This window comes from Salvelinus namaycush, chromosome 12 (assembly GCF_016432855.1).
Source record: "Salvelinus namaycush isolate Seneca chromosome 12, SaNama_1.0, whole genome shotgun sequence".
In the NCBI taxonomy this organism is placed as follows: Eukaryota; Metazoa; Chordata; class Actinopteri; order Salmoniformes; family Salmonidae; genus Salvelinus; species Salvelinus namaycush.
The window spans coordinates 47,551,025-47,568,356 of NC_052318.1; the positions used below are offsets into that span (position 1 = coordinate 47,551,025).

Below are 17,332 nucleotides of genomic sequence, written 5' to 3' on the forward strand. Positions count from 1 at the left end.
GTTTGACCCAAGTTAAACAATTTAAAGGCAATGCTACCAAATACTAATTGAGTGTATGTAAACTTCTGACCCACTGGGAATGTGATGAAAGAAAAAAAAAAGCTGAAATAAATAATTCTCTCTACTATTATTCTGACATTTCACATTCTTAAAATTAAGTGGTGATCCAAATTTTTACTAGGATTAAATGTCAGGAATTGTGAAAAACTGAGTTTAAATGTATTTGGCTAAGGTGTATGTAAACTTCAACTGTATATGAGAATGCATTGACTACAGCTAAGCGTTCAACACCATAGTGCCCTCAATGCTCATCAATAAGCTAAGGACCCTGGGACTAAACACCTCCCTCTTCAACTGGATCCTGGACTTCCTGATGGGCCGCCCCCAGGTGGTAAGGGTAGGTAACAACACATCCGCCACGCTGATCCTCAACACAGGGGCCCCTCAAGGGTGTGTGCTCAGCCCCCTCCCGTACTCCCTGTTCACTCATGACTGCACGGCCAGGCACGACTCCAACACCATCATTACATTTTCTGATGACACAACACCGGTAGGCCTGATCACCGACAACAACGAGACAGCCTATAGGGAGGAGGTCAGAGACATGGCCGTGTGGTGCCAGGACAACAACCTCTCCCTCAACGTGATCAAGACAAAGGAGATGATTGTGGGTTACAGGAAAAAGAGGACCGAGCACGCCCCCATTCTCATCAACGGGGCTATAGTGGACCAGGTTGAGAGCTTCAAGTTCCTTGGTGTCCACATCACCAAAAAACGAACATAGTCCAAGCACACCAAGACAGTCGTTAAGAGGGCACAACAAAACCTATTCCCCCTCAGGAGACTGAAAAGATTTGGCATGGGTCCTCAGATCCTCAAACAGTTCTACAGTTGCACCAATCGAGAAAATCCTGACTGGTTGCATCACCGCCTGGTATAGCAACTGCTCGGCATCTGACCGTAAGGAGCTACAGAGGGTAGTGCATGCGGCCCAGTACATCAATGGGGCCAATCTTCCTGCCATCCAGGACCTACAGTGGGGCAAAAAAGTATTTAGTCAGCCACCAATTGTGCAAGTTCTCCCACTTAAATAGATGAGAGAGGCCTGTAATTTTCATCATAGGTACACTTCAACTCTGACAGACAAAAAGAGAAAAAAAAATCCAGAAAATCACATTGTAGGATTTTTTATGAATTTATTTGCAAATTATGGTGGAAAATAAGTATTTGGTCACCTACAAACAAGCAAGATTTCTGGCTCTCACAGACCTGTAACTTCTTCTTTAAGAGGCTCCTCTGTCCTCCACTCGTTACCTGTATTAATGGCACCTGTTTGAACTTGTTATCAGTATAAAAGACACCTGTCCACAACCTCAAACAGTCACACTCCAAACTCCACTATGGCCAAGACCAAAGAGCTGTCAAAGGACACCAGAAACAAAATTGTAGACCTGCACCAGGCTGGGAAGACTGAATCTGCAATAGGTAAGCAGCTTGGTTTGAAGAAATCAACTGTGGGAGCAATTATTAGGAAATGGAAGACATACAAGACCACTGATAATCTCCCTCGATCTGGGGCTCCACGCAAGATCTCACCCCGTGGGGTCAAAATGATCACAAGAGCGGTGAGCAAAAATCCCAGAACCACACGGGGGGACCTAGTGAATGACCTGCAGAGAGCTGGGACCAAAAGTAACAAAGCCTACCATCAGTAACACACTACGCCGCCAGGGACTCAAATTCTGCAGTGCCAGACGTGTCCCCCTGCTTAAGCCAGTACATGTCCAGGCCCGTCTGAAGTTTGCTAGAGAGCATTTGGATGATCCAGAAGAAGATTGGGAGAATGTCATATGGTCAGATGAAACCAAAATAGAACTTTTTGGTAAAAACTCAACTCGTCGTGTTTGGAGGACAAAGAATGCTGAGTTGCATCCAAAGAACACCATACCTACTGTGAAGCATGGGGGTGGAAACATCATGCTTTGGGGCTGTTTTTCTGCAAAGGGACCAGGACGACTGATCCGTGTAAAGGAAAGAATGAATGGGGCCATGTATCGTGAGATTTTGAGTGAAAACCTCCTTCCATCAGCAAGGGCATTGAAGATGAAACGTGGCTGGGTCTTTCAGCATGACAATGATCCCAAACACACCGCCCGGGCAATGAAGGAGTGGCTTCGTAAGAAGCATTTCAAGGTCCTGGAGTGGCCTAGCCAGTCTCCAGATCTCAACCCCATAGAAAATCTTTGGAGGGAGTTGAAAGTCCGTGTTGCCCAGCAACAGCCCCAAAACATCACTGCTCTAGAGGAGATCTGCATGGAGGAATGGGCCAAAATACCAGCAACAGTGTGTGAAAACCTTGTGAAGACTTACAGAAAATGTTTGACCTCTGTCATTGCCAACAAAGGGTATATAACAAAGTATAGAGATAAACTTTTGTTATTGACCAAATACTTATTTTCCACCATAATTTGCAAATAAATTCATTAAAATTCCTACAATGTGATTTTCTGGAGAAAAAAAATCTCATTTTGTCTGTCATAGTTGAAGTGTACCTATGATGAAAATTACAGGCCTCTCTCATCTTTTTAAGTGGGAGAACTTGCACAATTGGTGGGTGACTAAATACTTTTTTGCCCCACTGTATATACTAGGTGGTGTCAGAGGAAGGCTCAAAAAATTGTCAAATACTCCAGTCACCCAAGTCATAGACTGTTCTCTCTGCTACCGAACAGCAAGCGCTACCGGAGCACCAAGTCTAGGACCAAAAGGCTCCTTTACTGCTTTTACCTCCAAGCCATAGACTGCTAATCAAATGGCCACCCAGACGATTTACATTGACACCCCCTCCCCTTTGTTTTTACACTGCTGCTACTCGCTGTTTATTATCTATGCATAGTCACTTTACCCCTACCTACATGTACCAATTACCTTGACTAATCTTTACCCCCCACATTGACTCGGTACCAGTACCCCCTGTATATATCCTCGTTATTGTTTTTTTATTGTGTTACTTTTTATTTATTTTTAACTTTTGTTGACTCTCTTGACTCAATTTTGCACATGACTGCACACGTTAGGCTGCACATCATTAAATATATTGAGACAAATCACAGTCAGTAGCCTACTAGTAGCAAAATATAACTACATTTATTGAACATTAAATATATTTCAATATGATTGAAATATGCCTTTAGCCTACTATTTTTACATTTTAATGCAGCCATCTCGGTTTTTATTTTAAGAGTCTTTTTATGTCGCTTGTTTGTAACCATTGCAAAGACATTGGAAACTTTATACTGAATTTATTGGCTGTCACAGAGAGATGGATAAACCATGTGATTCTATGTTTAACTGATATATTCTGTGTATACAGTGACGCAGGAGGGCAAAAAAGCATCTAACAACACACTTAGCTGTTCTACGAGTGGTCTGAGGCAGGCGTTAGATTACTAGCGTTTTCAAGTGCAACGTTAATTCATGTGTTTTTGGGAAACAGCTTTAACGATGCTCCTACGAAATTTGTAACGATGAACTTAGACTTAAGACGCTATTGGGAATCTGGGCCCAGTCCAGCATCTCTTAAAGTTGAAATATATAACTTTTTGGGGTAACCCGACCAAATCCACATAAAAATGTGAGTTGTAGACCTGTCATTCTCATTGAAAGTAAGTCTAACAAGAGGCATATCTGTTCTATGTGTGCTATTTCTATGCTTCCCTTTCTTAATTTTGTTTTTTGCGTCTTTCACTTTCGGTTGTGTACACCAGCTTCAAACTGCAGAAAATGCAACCTTTTTGGTTTTGGAAATTATATTTCACAGCGGTTAGACACTTGCTTGTTTTGTCACATAAACTGAAATTAGGCAAACTATTAGAATTTTAGCAACCAGGAAATGGCAGAGCGATTTTTGCATAGTGCATCTTTAAACATTCCTGGATGCTTTTTCATGTGTGTTTGAGGTCGTTGTCCTGTTGGAAGACCCACAACCTTCAATGGAGACCCAGTTTGTAGACACTGGGTTGAGCATTGGACTACAAAACACATGATAATCTGCTGATTTCATGATGCCTTGCGCACATTCAAGGCCCCCAGTACCAGAGGCAGAAAAGCAACCCCACAGCACTATCAAACCTCTACCATCTTTGACTGCAGGGAGGGTGTTCTTTTCTTTGAATGCTTCATTTGGTCATCAGTAAACACAGCGTTGATCTGTATTGCCAAAGAGCTCTAATTTTGTTTCATTGGTCCACATAACATTTACCCAAGAATTTTACTTGTTTCGGTGTTTGTGGGTTTTTGAATCAAGCTTTCTTGTGTCTCCTTCAGCAATGGGGTGTTCTTATGTTTACCAACGACCAAAAGAAGTGTTCAAAGAAAAGATCACCCTCTATACAATCAATTATGGGGGATGTTCGATAATGCTGTGAGGTTGCTTTGCTGCCTCTGGTACTTGGGGCTTGGGGCCTTGAATGTGCGCAAGATGTCATGAAATTAGCATATTATCAAGGTGTTTTGGAGTGCAATGTTCAACTCAGTGTCCAAAAACTGTGTCTCTTTTGAAGGTTGTGGGTCTTCTGGTAGGACAACAAACCCAAACTCACATAAAAAGCAACCTGGAATGGTTCAAGAAGAAACGCTGGACTGTTCTGGAGTGGCCAGTGACGAGTCCAGATCTGAATCACATCCATTACCTATGGTGAGAGTGGAAAAGAGCAGTTGGTGGTGGGCACCCCTCAAACATTGAAGAATTAGAGCAGTTTACTGCTGAAGAGTGGGACAAATTGCCAGTAGAAAGGTGCAGCAAGCGTATTGATGGTTCAAAGAAAGCATTTGTTGGCAGTTATCTTGGCCAAAGGATTTGCAAACCAAGTAATAGCTCCAGGGTGCCAATAATTTTATTTGCCTTTATTTTCTACTTTAAAATTGTAACTTTAAGTTTACAAGAATATAATTCGTCCTGCAATGTTGAAAATCCAATAAGAAGGTGTGGAGACCAAAAGTTTGTAGGGATTTTTTTTACGAAAAGTGCAATGGTTCCAATATGTTTGGCCGTAACTGTACACTGATATTTATGAATCAAACTGAAAACATAATATTGTCAGGCAAACAGAGGTCCACCATTTACAGTACAGTAGTAACACTTACACATACCATCGAAAGGTTATTTATTTCAAAATAATTTACAATATAAACAGAGCCCAGATTGGCTGTCAATTATAATAAGAATGGTGAAAAGATAACATAACGCAACAACAAAAACAGATTCAAATTCCAAACTTCCATATGAGTCGTTTTTTAAAACAGGTCCACTCTACGGGGAGAAGATTTGCTCCCATCCCAATGTCACTGTTGTCAATGCTCGTTGTTCTTCATAGTTTATGGCTACAGTGCCACCTTGTTGACTAGACTGGTTGAGCCCCAGTAACCCTGCACAGGGGTATTTATGTATCATATAAAATATATTTATATATTTTCCTAGTCCTACTGCAAGTATCTTGCTTTGTTATAACATCTGTTGGATCGATTGGACACATAACCTATTTATCCATTGAAGAAAATTGTTTTTTGCAAACTGTGCTTGCTCTTTGGTACACACAACAGTTATTTACAATACAATACAAGCTTTGCAACGTCCTACCTCTTCTTCTCACAACAGTACAAAACCCAAAGGCTATGGCTATGGCCATATAACATTTGGAAATGAGTGATTCAAACCACTACAAAGAAGAAGAGCGAACTAAAAAAAAGTTCTGATAAATATGATATAAACATTAAGTTCAGCTGTGGGTCAACTTGCCATGACGTTTTATTTATCAGAATATCTATTATATAATGACATGCGTTGTCAAGATACAGTATAATATACTGTATCTTGTAATAATTGTTGTCATAATATACTGTATCTTGGCCACCCTGTGCTCGATACATCTCCCTTTCCATGAAGGCGAGGATGAGTAAAAGAATTTGCCCATGGTCCTGGTATATTTAAACAAACTTTTGGAAACACTCCGTTATATTCTCAAGAAACCCACAAATAAACAGACATGTTGAACACCCCCCCCTCCTTTTCTCACACATAGTCTTTCCTGTTGTAGGAGCTGGGGGCCATGGACCTTGGAGCAGCGGAATACGCCATCCGGCTTTGGGGAGGGATTGAGTACCTTGTCATTGGTTTGTCTTCCTGAGGAGGGCAGCTGCAGCAGAGAGCAATGCGGCCGGGGCCCAGCCCAGGTACAGCGCTGCCCCGATCTCCATCTTCTGTGCCGAAGGTATGATAGGGTTGTAGAACTCCAGGATGATAGTGTGAGCTGACCAGGACACAGGCACCAGCTGGGCCAGCGAAGCCAGGATAAAGGCAGCTCCGGCGGACACCATCACCTTGGCCTTCACTCCCTCCTCCTCGATGCAGTTGGTACACTTGGCTCCGATGGTCGCCACGAGGAGAGCTAAGACCCCCAGGATGATGGTGACCACAGAGAGAGCTCTGGCAGCCTGCAGGTCCTGGGGCAAGGCCAGCATGGAGTCGTACACCTTACACTGCATCTGGCCTGTGCTCTGAACCACACAGCTCATCCATAAACCTTCCCAGTAGACCTGGGCTGTGACGATGTTGGCTCCAATGAAGGCTGAGACCCTCCACATGGGCAGAGCACAGCTCACTATGCTCAGTATCCAACCCAGCACTGACAGGATCACACCCACTAGCTCCAGAGCAAACGATGCCATCGCACCACACTACAATTAAGTCTCACTTAGGATTAAGATGGCACTCCTCTTTCTCTCACTCTCCTTTTCTTAGTCTCAGTCACTCACTCTTCTGCTGTGGCTCTTTCCCTCCTTTCTCAGTCTCTTTATTTTCTTCTTCTCTTTCACTGTCCCAGACTCTCACTTCGGCCTTATTTCCTTCTTTCGCTCTCACTCTTCTTCGTTGTTACTATTTCTCACCTTTTACCCCTCACACTGTCTTTCTCCTCTGTATGCAGTCCTATTTCCTTCTCTCCTTCAGTCTTTAGCAGCTCACCTCTCCCTTGTCTCCGTATCCAGGAAGGAAGGCTTCTCACAGTGTGTTCTCTGTGTGTGTATCTCTGTCTGTTTGCTTTCGGGTGAGGAGTTGTCCACTCTTATCTTGATATATTTTATTGCAGCTTGGTCAGACCCACCTAAGCCATGACATCACACATCAGGGCCAACCGATTAGGTGTGGCCTGAACACCGGCCATGTTTACCGGTGTGTGTGTGTGTGTTTCTCTCCTCATAAAAGGGAGTAGTATTTATGGGTTAGCCATTAGCCCATAGTAGCACTGTGTTCTGTGGTGTGTATCGGTGTTAATGGGTAAGAGCTTGTTATGTGGTTGATGGGTAACCAGATGATAAGGAGGCAGGGACACTGAAACAAAGCTGGTTAGGGTGTGTGTGTGTGTGTTTGTGTTTGTGTATGTGCGCATGCATGTATATGTGTGCGTGTTTGTGCATGTGTGTGTGTTTACTGTGGCCTACGTGTGTAAAAATGGGCTGCATGCTGACAATTCATTCTTAGGGGCCTTGAGGGTGTGCACACCTTCGTTCCAGCCCTAGACTAACATACACACCTGTTTCAACTAACTAACCCTTGACTACTTGAAACAGGTGTTAGTGTAAGGTTGGAACAAAAACTGTGCTCATCAAGTGGTTCCCACACAGGAAAGGATGAGAAACAGCAAAGGAGCCACACCAACACTGTACAGTCTGCAGCGATTGCCATTTTTACTGTCTTAGATTGGCAGATTGGTTGGTTGTGTTGGCAGTGGGGTTGGCACCATACCTTTACACTTGTCTAGCTACCAAAGTCCACTGCGGTAGATTTATTCTAATAATTGAATAGCACAAACGGTTAAAACAGGGCATATAACAATTCCATTAGCACATAGTGTCTTGTTTGCTCTCCTTGAGCTCTCTCTCTGTAAGCCTGCATGGGGGATAGGTTACAACATGCAATATAATATATCTCACATGCTTCAGGCCACAATACTTCTACAGGACAATGTCAGGCCATCCGTCTTCGAGCTGAAACTGAAGAGCATGCAGCAAGACAATGATCCAAACCTCACAATCAAGTCTACATGAAAATGGCTAAAAAGCGACACATTTGAAGTTTTGGAATGGCCTAGTCAAAGTCCAGACATAATCCCAGTTGAGATGTTGTGGCAGTACTTGAAACGAGCAGTTCATGCTTGAAAACCCACAAATTTGGCTGAGTGAAAGCAGTTGATGGAAGAGTGGTCCAAATGACGTGAGAGACTGATCAACAACTACAGGAAGCGGTTGGTTGGAGTCATTGCAGCTAAAGATAGTCTCAATAATTGGTTGTGCTAAGGGGGCAATTACTTTTTCACACAGGGGCATTGGGTGTTGCATAACATTGTTTATGAAATAAATTAAATAAGTATGAAATTGTTGTGTTATTTGTTTGTTCATTGTATCTAATATTATATTTTGGTTGAAGATCTGATAATATTCAGTATCAGAAATATGCAAGGGTAGAGAAAATTCTATGTAAAGGGGAAAATACTTTGTCACAGTACTGTATCTAAGTAACATAATTTAAAAAATCCCTATCAAAACCTTCAGTCTAATCCATCATTTTAAGCATCTGCGGTGGAAGGTGGCCGAGCTACAGCGGTGTGTGTCAGACCATGGGACATCCCGAAAATCGGTCTTCTCACGAAAATGTCTGTAGCGTCCGAACGGTTTGTCTGAAGTCGGTAGTGCTGATGTGCCACCTTCTCTCTGTAGCATCCTGACCATTTGAGATACAAACGAATATGACCCCATGGAAAAGTGAGACTCTCACGAACACTATGGTGTTCTCCATTTTGCTCTACGACCCACACAAGTGTCACAGGTCTGAAGGTAATTCATACCAATGAATGGAAGTATGGAGGTAGTATTGTGCCAACAAAAATAAGGGGTTAAATATGTGTCCAAAAAAACACATCTCCTAGATATACTGTATCTTGACAGGCTATATATAACTTGACCACATCAGTGCATTTGTTTTGCAATAATAATCCACATAAAGTACAGTCATTTGTTAAATTAGAGGTACATATGAATGTGAAACCACTGTTGCAATACTATGAAAGACTGAAGTAATGGGAAATCGAATGAGAGATGGCTGATCTTTCTCTGTTGGAATATTTGACACACTGCATTTCGCAGAGATCACGTTGTTAGAGACAGGTGGGACTTTTTTGCAGAAAGTAGAGATTGGCCAATCAGATATCATTTCCCAAAACCAATATTATAGGATATTTGTGAGGATTTAAGACCTAGTTTAGAAAGGCAAACACATATCTTTCCAGTTCAAATCAAAGTTCTATCCACCCTCAAGTTTTTGTCGATGGACACTTTTCAGCGGGAGCTTGCCCGATCGGCATATCACATCTCTCGATGAGCCAATGTTTTGGATGCAATCATTGGCAAAATGAACTGTAATATACAGTTTCCATACACCATCACACAACAGGTTGAAGTCAAGAGGGATTTCTTTGCCATCAATGGATTCCCGAACACAAACAGAGAAGTAGACAGCACCCACCTCGCCATGAAAGCTCCATCCCAAAATTAGTTAAACTATGTCATCAGAAAAGACTTCCACTCTTATGTGCAGGTAATAAGTTATGTGATCTGCAAAAAAAAAATGCTGCTGAATCTGGTGGCCGTGTGGAAGCGCACGACTTGTTCATTCTGCAGATCAGCAATGTAGGCCTATAAGCCTACAGGAGGGAGCTGTTGAAGATGGATGGCTTATTGGTGAGTGTTGCCTGCTCATTTGAAGTATATTTGCCATTGCTAAAGCAACTTGAACTGTCCTATTGGTCGTCTCTTTGTAGCTATGTTTTAATTTTTACTTTGCAAACCGCAACTGAGCGAGACAAATTAAAACTTTGAGAATTTGTGATATTTTGAAAACTTTTTTGGGTTGGGCCGTTGTAGACTATTTCATAGTACAGCGTTGTATATTCTCCACAGGCAAATTCAAGGGATGAATTTGACCATATATTGTTAACCTTTAAAAGTCTATGCCATTGGTGGGGTTTATACGAAGGTATACATTTTTTTATAACATAATTATTTGATAAAATATTGAATTTGGCCGTTACTACTATAGCCCATAGATATGCATTGAATAACACACTGAGAAATGGCATAAAAGAGAGACAAAAAAGTGTCTTTCCTGTACAAATGACCAAAAGTATGTGGACACCTGCTCGACAAACATCTAATTTCAAATTCATGGGCATTAATATGGAGTTGGTCCCCCCTCTGTTGCTATAACAGCTGCCACTCTTCTGGGAAGACTTTCGACTAGATGGAGGAACATTGCTGCAGGGACTTGCTTCAAAGAGCATTAGTGAGGTCGGGCACAGATGTTGGACGATTATACCTAGCTCACAGTCGGTGTTCCAATTCATCCCAAAAGTGTTCGATGAGGTTGAGGTCAGGTCTCTGTGCAGGCTAGTCAAGTTCTTCTACACCGATCTCGACAAACCATTTCTGTATGGACCTCGCTTTGTGCAAGTGGGCACTGTCATGCTGAAACAGGAAAGGGCCTTCTCCAAACTGTTGCCACAAAGTTTGGAACCACAGAATTGTCTAGAATGTCATTGTATGCTGTAGTGTTAAGATTTCCCTTCACTGGAACTAAGGGGCCTAGACCGAACCATGAAAAACAGCCCCAGACCATTATTCCTCCTCCGCCAAACTGTACAGATGGCACTTTGCATTGGGGCAGGTAGCATTCTCCTGGCATCAAACCCAGATTCATCCGTCGGATTGACAGATGGTGAAGCATGATTCATCACTCCAGAGAACACATTTCCACTGCTCCAGCCAACGGCAGTGAGCTTTACACCACTCCAGCCAACGCTCGACATTGCGCACGGTGATCTTAGGCTTGTGAGGCTGCATAGCCATGGAAACTCATTTCATGAAGCTCTCGACAAACAGTTATTGTGCTGACGTTGGTTCCAGAGGCCGTTTGGAACTTCTTAGTGAGTGTTGCAACTGAGGACAGACGATTTTTACGCGTTATGCGCTTCAGCACACGGCAGTCCTGTTCTGTGATCTTGTGTGGCCTACCACTTCGCGGCTGAGCCGTTGTTGCTCCTATACATTTCCACTTACAGCCCTTATATAGTTGACCGGGGCAGCTCTAGCAGGGCAGAAATTTGACGAACTGACTTGTTGGAAAGACGGCATCCTATGACGGTGCCACGTTGAAAGTCACTGAGCTCTTCAGTAAGGCCATTCTACTGCCAATGTTTGTGTATGGAGATTGCATGGCTGTGTGCTCGATTTTATACACCTGTCAGCAACGGGTGTGGCTGAAATAGCTGAATCCACTAATTTGAAGGGGTGTCCACATACTTTGGTATATACAGTGTAGGTACTGTATGTGCATGCGTACCTACTTGTGTAAGCTTCAGGGTGCATGTGTGTGTGACTGGTTACTCCAGCACTGGCACAGCCACAGAAGAAAACAGGTGTAGAATATGATCTTGTTTATTTGTACACGTTATCGCTCAACACACTTAAGAATCACTCAGACAGGCCACTCCACCTTGGACAAACTAATCATATATTAGCAGCGATAAGATAACCTGGACTGCATCCCAAATGACACCCTATTACCTAGTGCATGACTTTTGTCCAGGTCGTGGTCAGAGGTTGTGCTCAATTACTGTAGGTAGTAGGGTGCCATTTGGGACGTAGCGGTTAATCTGCGTCTGAGGAAGGATTCAATGGCACAAATAAAGCACACCTTAAGTGTTTGTTCAGTCAAATTGGAAACGATTTTAGATGAATGCTGGTCAATACTTCTGAAGAGTAGAAGACTTGTATTACTGACTGTTATACTGTATTGCTGGTTTCCCAGCCTAGTCTTGGACTAAAAAATGATTTCCATTAAAACACTATTTAGTTCAGGACTAGGCTTAATCTGTGTCCAGGAACCCGGCACTCTAAATTATAGTTTGCCTCTGAATCAATAGTAAAGTTAATTGCTGATGACCTGGACTGTATTCATGCATAAGATAATTCATCACACTTTATTTGGATAGTCTGGATTGTTCATCTGTCCATTTACAGATTGTCATACTATCAACAAATGATATGTTGATAATCAACTGCTTGCTAAGGTTACGGTTAGGATTAGGTTTTGAATAGGTGTAAGCGTAAGTTTCAGGTTAAGGTAAGGGTTCAGTTTAGGGTTAGGATAAGGGTTAAGACTTGGGTTACTAGATAGTTAGTTGGAATGTTACTGTATATTGTCTGTGGAGCATCTACAGATGGACTATCCAAATAAAGAATTACATTTACATTTACATTTAAGTCATTTAGCAGACGCTCTTATCCAGAGCGACTTACAAATTGGTGCATTCACCTTATGATATCCAGTGGAACAACCACTTTACAATAGTGCATCTAACTCTTTTAAGGGGGGGGGGGGGGGGGGGGGTTAGAAGGATTACTTTATCCTATCCTAGGTATTCCTTAAAGAGGTGGGGTTTCAGGTGTCTCCGGAAGGTGGTGATTGACTCCGCTGACCTGGCGTCGTGAGGGAGTTTGTTCCACCATTGGGGTGCCAGAGCAGCGAACAGTTTTGACTGGGCTGAGCGGGAACTGTACTTCCTCAGAGGTAGGGAGGCGAGCAGGCCAGAGGTGGATGAACGCAGTGCCCTTGTTTGGGTGTAGGGCCTGATCAGAGCCTGAAGGTACGGAGGTGCCGTTCCCCTCACAGCTCCGTAGGCAAGCACCATGGTCTTGTAGCGGATGCGAGCTTCAACTGGAAGCCAGTGGAGAGAGCGGAGGAGCGGGGTGACGTGAGAGAACTTGGGAAAGTTGAACACCAGACGGGCTGCGGCGTTCTGGATGAGTTGTAGGGGTTTAATGGCACAGGCAGGGAGCCCAGCCAACAGCGAGTTGCAGTAATCCAGACGGGAGATGACAAGTGCCTGGATTAGGACCTGCGCCGCTTCCTGCGTGAGGCAGGGTCGTACTCTGCGAATGTTGTAGAGCATGAACCTACAGGAACGGGTCACCGCCTTGATGTTAGTTGAGAACGACAGGGTGTTGTCCAGGATCACGCCAAGGTTCTTAGCACTCTGGGAGGAGGACACAATGGAGTTGTCAACCGTGATGGCGAGATCATGGAACGGGCAGTCCTTCCCCGGGAGGAAGAGCAGCTCCGTCTTGCCGAGGTTCAGCTTGAGGTGGTGATCCGTCATCCACACTGATATGTCTGCCAGACATGCAGAGATGCGATTCACCACCTGGTTATCAGAGGGGGGAAAGGAGAAGATTAATTGTGTGTCGTCTGCATAGCAATGATAGGAGAGACCATGTGAGGATATGACAGAGCCAAGTGACTTGGTGTATAGCGAGAATAGGAGAGGGCCTAGAACAGAGCCCTGGGGGACACCAGTGGTGAGAGCACGTGGTGCGGAGACAGATTCTCGCCACGCCACCTGGTAGGAGCGACCTGTCAGGTAGGACGCAATCCAAGCGTGGGCCGCGCCGGAGATGCCCAGCTCGGAGAGGGTAGAGAGGAGGATCTGATGGTTCACAGTATCAAAGGCAGCCGATAGGTCTAGAAGGATGAGAGCAGAGGAGAGAGAGTTAGCTTTAGCAGTGCGGAGCGCCTCCGTGACACAGAGAAGAGCAGTCTCAGTTGAATGACTAGTCTTGAAACCTGACTGATTTGGATCAAGAAGGTCATTCTGAGAGAGATAGCAGGAGAGCTGGCCAAGGACGGCACGTTCAAGAGTTTTGGAGAGAAAAGAAAGAAGGGATACTGGTCTGTAGTTGTTGACATCGGAGGGATCGAGTGTAGGTTTTTTCAGAAGGGGTGCAACTCTCGCTCTCTTGAAGATGGAAGGAACGTAGCCAGCGGTCAAGGATGAGTTGATGAGCGAGGTGAGGTAAGGGAGAAGGTCTCCGGAAATGGTCTGGACAAGAGAGGAGGGGATAGGGTCAAGCGGGCAGGTTGTTGGGCGGCCGGCCGTCACAAGACGCGAGATTTCATCTGGAGAGAGAGGGGAGAAAGAGGTCAAAGCACAGGGTAGGGCAGTGTGAGCAGAACCAGCGGTGTCGTTTGACTTAGCAAACGAGGATCGGATGTCGTCGACCTTCTTTTCAAAATGGTTGACGAAGTCATCAGCAGAGAGGGAGGAGGGGGGAGGAGGGGGAGGAGGATTCAGGAGGGAGGAGAAGGTGGCAAAGAGCTTCCTAGGGTTAGAGGCAGATGCTTGGAATTTAGAGTGGTAGAAATTGGCTTTAGCAGCAGAGACAGAAGAGGAGAATGTAGAGAGGAGGGAGTGAAAGGATGCCAGGTCCGCAGGGAGGCGAGTTTTCCTCCATTTCCGCTCGGCTGCCCGGAGCCCTGTTTACCCAGAATTACCCAGAATTCGACAACCCAAAAACGAACTAGATGTGTGGGCTTTAGTTCCAGCCCAGCACTAACACAGTTGATTGAATTAATTAATCAAAATCTATACAAAGTGTGTACCAAAAAAGGGGTTTCTATGCTTCCTCCCATAAAAGGCCTTAAATTTCGAGTGAAGATGCCACTTTCATCCTAAAAGGCCTAGTGTACACGATCAATGTTAGGAGATATGGGTCCTGTCTGAAACCTAACACTATTGAAACACAGCCAACTGTACCATGTTACTGCTCTAACACTCCTACTCCTTCCCTCCCCTTTTGTAGTTGTTACGGGGAGTTTCAGTCAGCCATAGAGCTCTCTCTCACCCCCCCGCCCCCTCCTCTCTCTCTATCAATTTCTCTCTCTTTCTCTCTCTTTTTCTCTCTCTCTCTCTCTCTGGAGAATGATAAACGAGTTTCAGTTGGCAGAGGGATTATCGTGACTCTCTGTCCGTGTTCCGCTTGTTTGCTTGTAAGGTTCCCCGGACCTGAGAGATAGCAGAGGTCGTCCTTTGTTCTGGTGGGAGCAGCAGGCAAATAGGAGGCTAATTACGAAACTGTGTGTGACTGAGTGCATGTGTGTGAGTGACTGAGTGACTGTGTAAGTGTGTATGTGTATGTGTGAGAGAGAGAGAGTGAGTGCATGTGCATGGTTGTGTGTTTCTATGGACTATGTGTGCCTACTGGCATGTAGACTAGCAGGCCTGCTAGTCTGTGTATAGGCAAGTAGATGCTCAGTCAGAGAGCTGCTTGGTAACCCCCAGCAGGGTGGTTCCGTCCCAAGTGACACCCTACTTTCTTATATAGTGCACTTCTTATGACCAGGCCCATTGGGCTCAAAAGTAGTGTACTATATAGGGAATAGGGTGCCATTCAGAACACACTCACGTTGTCTCTACTGTCCTGTTTGATACCGTGCATTCAGAAAGTATTCAGACCCCTTGACTTTTTCCACATTTTGTTACGTTACAGCCTTATTCTAAAATGTTTTAAATAAATACAAATCGTCATCAATCCACACACAATACAACATAATGTATTGTAACTCTCCTTCCGTGGCCTCCAACTGCTCTTAAATGCAAGTAAAACTAAATGCATGCTCTTCAACCGATCGCTGCCTGCACCTGCCCACCCGTCCAGCATCACTACCCTGGACGGTTCTGACTTAGAATATGTGGACATCTACAAATACCTAGGTGTCTGGCTAGACTGTAAACTCTCCTTCCAGACTCACATTAAGCATCTCCAATCCAAAATTAAATCTAGAATCGGCTTCCTATTTCGCAACAAAGCATCATTCACTCATGCTGCCAAACATACCCTCGTAAAACTGACTATCCTACCGATCCTTGACTTCGGCGGTGTCATTTACAAAATAGCCTCCAACACTCTACTCAGCAAATTGGATGCAGTCTATCACAGTGCCATCCGTTTTGTCACCAAAGCCCCATATACTACCCACCACTGCAACCTGTATGCTCTCGTGGCTGGTGCTCGCTTCATATTCGTCACCAAACCCACTGGCTCCAGGTCATCTATCAGTCTTTGCCAGGTAAAGCCCCGCCTTATCTCAGCTCACTGGTCACCATAGCAGCACCCACCCGTAGCACGCGCTCCAGCAGGTATATTTCACTGGTCACCCCCAATCTCCCTCACTAACTTTAAGCACCAGCTGTCAGAGCAGCTCACAGATCACTGCAACTGTACAAAGCCAATCTGTAAATAGCCCATCCAACTACCTCATCCCCATACTGTAATTTTTTTGTTTGTTGCTCCTTTGCACCCCAGAATGTCTACTTGCACATTCATCTTCTGCACACCTATCACTCCAGTGTTTAATTGCTAAATTGTAATTATTTCGCCACTATGGCCTATTTATTATCTTACCTCCCTTATCTTACCTCATTTGCACACACTGTATATAGACTTTTTTTCTATTGTGTTATTGACTGTACATTTGTTTATTCCATGTGTAACTCTGTGTTATTGTTTTTGTCGCACTGCTTTGCTTTATCTTGGCCAGGTCGCAGTTGTAAATGAGAACTTGTTCTCAACTGGCCTACCTGGTTAAATAAAATAATAATATAAATTGCAGGAGACTGAGCACCCAGGGGAAACAGAGGAGCACAGGATCAGGCTGCTTCTCAGAATGGACTGTAGGATGGATGCTGAGAAGAACAGAGGACCCGACGCTGCCAGGGCTTGTGCTCGCTAGGTTGAAATAATGACACAAACAGTGAGTCATGATGATGTGCCATGACACTTTCCTTCTTGAAAGTCCAAAAAAACATGTGGAATGTTGGATGCATAGATTGTGATTTTTGAAACAGGTTTGTGTCGTTTTTGTTATTGTAATCCAAAGGACATATTAGTTAACATATTACAATTGCTGGCTTTAAATGTGTGTTTGTAGTGTCAACTGCATCAAGAACAGTTGGCCTTGGACTTACAATGAATCTTGGAATTTGATTGACAGACTTGATATGAGGTATGAACTTTGACCTTTTCTCTTTTTAAAGAGCACATTGTGAATCCACACACACAGCTTATATGATACTGATCCACATCTGCTCCACAACATGTATTCTATGCTTGTTAGACCTGTTTTTAAGTTCACTAATAAAAGTAACTCTTTCATGTACAGTAACAATGCATTTTGACAAAATATATGATTTGCCGTTTTATTTTTGCCATACATTTGAATGACATTTTTATTTTTTACATATACATTTAAAGTCATGTTGGAATATTTTTCACAAAACATTTCCAAATACATTTTAAGAGATATATACCAACTATATTGATAGATACATTAAATACATTTCCAGATGTATTTATCATATGCTGAACAAAAATATAAACACAACCT

At 43.7% G+C, this 17,332-nt stretch overlaps 1 pseudogene; it reads right to left on the reverse strand.

The window, feature by feature from the left end:
- Window positions 1–5,148: 5,148 nt before the first annotated feature.
- LOC120057356 lies at window positions 5,149–7,204 on the reverse strand (annotated as a pseudogene).
- Between the last annotated feature and the right edge of the window lie 10,128 nt (window positions 7,205–17,332).